General features: G+C 38.8%; 1 pseudogene; it reads right to left on the reverse strand.

Moving 5' to 3' along the window:
* Positions 1-832: 832 nt before the first annotated feature.
* Positions 833-951, reverse strand: LOC121325824 (annotated as a pseudogene).
* Between the last annotated feature and the right edge of the window lie 2,488 nt (positions 952-3,439).

A 3,439-nucleotide genomic window follows, 5' to 3' on the forward strand; every position in this document is an offset into this window, starting at 1 on the left:
CTGGTGGGAACAGATTAAAAAAAAAAGAAAAAAATCTTTCCCCATTTTCCTAAACTTTATTTTTCAGTTCCAACTTTAGCTTTTGCAGTAGCACACACATAAAAAAAGACATTTGCTAGGCCTCTCAGAGGACCAGTAGTATGAAGTCAGCAAAATCCTCAGCCTGAGGAGCTCATGTGTAGCAGATTGCCAGGAAAGATTTACTGCTGCAGGTAATACAGCTGCTGGTTCAAAAGAGTCTGGGCTTTTTAATATGCTTCACTTTGCGCAACTGCACATTGAAATGGTCTAGATGTCAGAGAGCCTTGAGGACACATTTCTCACAAAACAGCGAAGTTGTAAATGTTTAACAGCCATATTATATTACTGATTTCATTAATTTAATTTGTTCCAACAGCAATGATGAGTTTTAAAAGGCAGCAGTATGTGTAAGTAAGGTTGTTCTAACTCTTTTGAGATATATTGGTGCAGAAGAGTTCAGTCATGCCAAACTTAAACAATTAAAATGGAAAGAAACATGTTAAAGCACAAGCTATATAATAATCTGTAGCACTTCAACATATTTTATATTTTAAGTAAGCTTCTAGATGGACTTACCTTAGTGGCATGCAAAGCATTTACAGTACATGCTTTGGGACTAAGACCTATCTACCCACCCACATACCTAAAACCCACCCACCCAGTGGAGTGGAAAATCAGAACACTGGAATTAATGACAGAGGGGTAGCGGAGCCAATTGGTGGTGTTTGTGGTGGGGTGAACCAAAAGAATATTAAATCTATGGAGCTTGAAACAAAGAGTAAAGTGCTGAGTAGTCATTTCAACACTGTAATGCCTATAGCACTCAGTATTCCCAGGTGGTCTCCCATCCAAGTACTAAGCAAGCCCAACATTGCTTTGCTTCTGAGATCAGATGAGATAAGGCTTATTCAAGGTGGTCTGGCTGTAGTCAAAGTACTGAGTAGTGCTAGTGGTGGAAGGAAGAATCAGAATGTTGATAGAAAGAGGGCTGAAATAAAAAAATGGAGAGGCAGTGGGGCCGACTAGTGGTGTTAGTGTAGTGGGGAAACAAAAATAAAAATATTAAAGCTGTGGAGCTTGAAATAAAAAATATAAATGAAGCTTCTACAGGTGCGAGTGAAGTAAAGGAGACAGAGGCTGGTAAAACAGAGGGTGAGAATCCTTCTCAGTGTATTACTAGCAGTGAAGACAAGAGTTTGGGGAGCGAGACTGCATTGTTGCAAGATTCTAAAATGACTGTGGGGGAAGAAGTAGAGATGTGTGAGCCTGTAAATGAAAATTATGGTTTTAAAACCCCCCAAAAAAGAAGAAAAGGGGAGTGCAGAAAAGAAATGCTGCAGGGGTAGAAGTAGCAAAGAAAGCTTGTAAGAGCGACAGAGCTGATGGAGAGCAGTCCTGGAGCGTTGCGATTGCCAGCACTGTGAAAGAGAGCAGCTCAGAGTCAGAGTGAGGACAAGGCAGATATTATTGATTCATCTCAGACCTTAGAGTCCACTTTGATAAAAAGTGGGTTAGTGAGCAAAATATAAGAGTTTCTGGAACTCACAAAAGGAAGAAGAAAAATTGATGAAATTTTTTTTTGGAACGTGTTATTTATTGATTACTTGGTACTTTTTTCAAAACCTTTCGTTATGACAAAATAACGATTAATATTCGTTTTGTTTATTTACGATAAGAAATAGGTGTTTACGTATTTTTATTGTGTAATAAATTGCTAATAGGTCTACTAACAAATATGTCGATGTGAGGGTGTAAATATGAAAAATTATGAAATTAAAAAAAAAAAAAAACTCACTCCAGTGGGCCCATCAAAACATTCTAAAACTCACTACTCAAAGGATTAAACAATGTCATATTTCCCCTACTACCTTCTCAGATAACTTTGTTTCTCTTTCTATTTTATTGTTCTCTTTTAAACACAGGGCAAGATCCGCAGGTATCCTGTGGAATTCTACTTGGCTTGTTCTCAGAGGAGGCTGAGGCCGAGCCTGAAGAGATGTAGAGTTTCCTGCAGGACTTGTCATGTCTGCCTGAAGAGGCAAAAAAAAAAAAGAACTGGGAAGAGCACTGCCATGAAAGAGCTTACTGGTGCCCTTCAAGGGTTAAAACAAGGTAAAGCTCCTGGAATTGATGGGTTGCCCATAGAATGTTTTAAAAGTTTTTGGGAATTCTTTCAATAGAACATTTTCAAAGTGTTTGAAGAGAGCTTTGAGAAAGGGGAGTTACCTCTGAGCTGCAGAAGAGCTGTCATCACGCTTCTCCCTAAGAAGGGTGATCTTAAAAATATAAACAAGTTGGAGACCTGTGATGCTGTTGTGCTCTAAGTGTAAGGTCCTTTCTAGAGCTCTGACCAATAGACTGAGTGCAGTAATTGATAAGGATGTGCACCCTGATCAAACCTATTGCATTCCAAATAGATAATTTTTTTAGTTTGAGATATATTAAGGGCTTCTAAATTATTTGGCTGTAATACTGGTCTTTTTTTCTTTAGATCAGGAAAAAGCTTTTGATTAAGTAGACCACCATTATCTGTGGGAGGTTCACCTTTTGCTGTACAGAGAGGAATCAGGCAAGGTTGTCTGGAATGTTACACGCTTTATCAATTGAACCGTTACTAAGTAAAATAAGAAATGTTTTAACAGGTTTATTTATTCCAAACTGTAATGCCCACTCGCTCTCAGCCTATGCAGATGATATAGTTGCATTCATTTGTAATCAAGAGGATATAAAGTCTCATCAGCTCGTGTTAACTGGAGTAAGAGCAGTGCTGTGCTCTTTGGGGAGGGATAGGAGTGTAGATCTCTGGTTTTACCAGATGGACTGTAATGGAGTCAAATAGGGTTTAAACACTTGGGGGTCTTTTTGGGCAATGAAAAAAGTGTAACAGTTAAACTGGGAAGGGGTTCTAGGTAAAGTAAAAGGTTGTTTGCAGAGGTGGAAGTGGCTTCTTCCACAGGTGTCCTTTAGAGGAAGAGTATTCATTTTAAATTATTTAGTTGCCTCCAGTCTCTGGCATAAATTGATCTGTGTGGAGCCCCCGCAATTTTTGATTAAGCAGATTCAATCTCTGCTCTTAGATTTTTTTGAGATGGGTGTTATTGGCTAAAGCAGTTGTTGTATCTACTACTAGAAGAGAGTGGACAAGGGCTTATGAATATTGAGTGCAGAATAGCTGCCTTTAGTAATCAAGCTCCGCAGAAACTGCTTTATTCTCAGGTAAAGCTGCCTTGGAGGGAACTGGCATTCGTTTTTATTCGTAAGGCTGGGGGGCTTGGTTTTCATTTTATTTTTAGATTTTAACAAAATACAGTTTTCATGTTTCCCCCTGAGAGAGTGTGCTGAGGGTCTGGATGTTACTAAAGGCTGAATATGATGATCTTTTGGATCCCTTTTGAGTTCTGGAGCGGACTTTAGTTTG

This window comes from Polyodon spathula, chromosome 1 (assembly GCF_017654505.1).
Source record: "Polyodon spathula isolate WHYD16114869_AA chromosome 1, ASM1765450v1, whole genome shotgun sequence".
Taxonomy (NCBI): Eukaryota; Metazoa; Chordata; class Actinopteri; order Acipenseriformes; family Polyodontidae; genus Polyodon; species Polyodon spathula.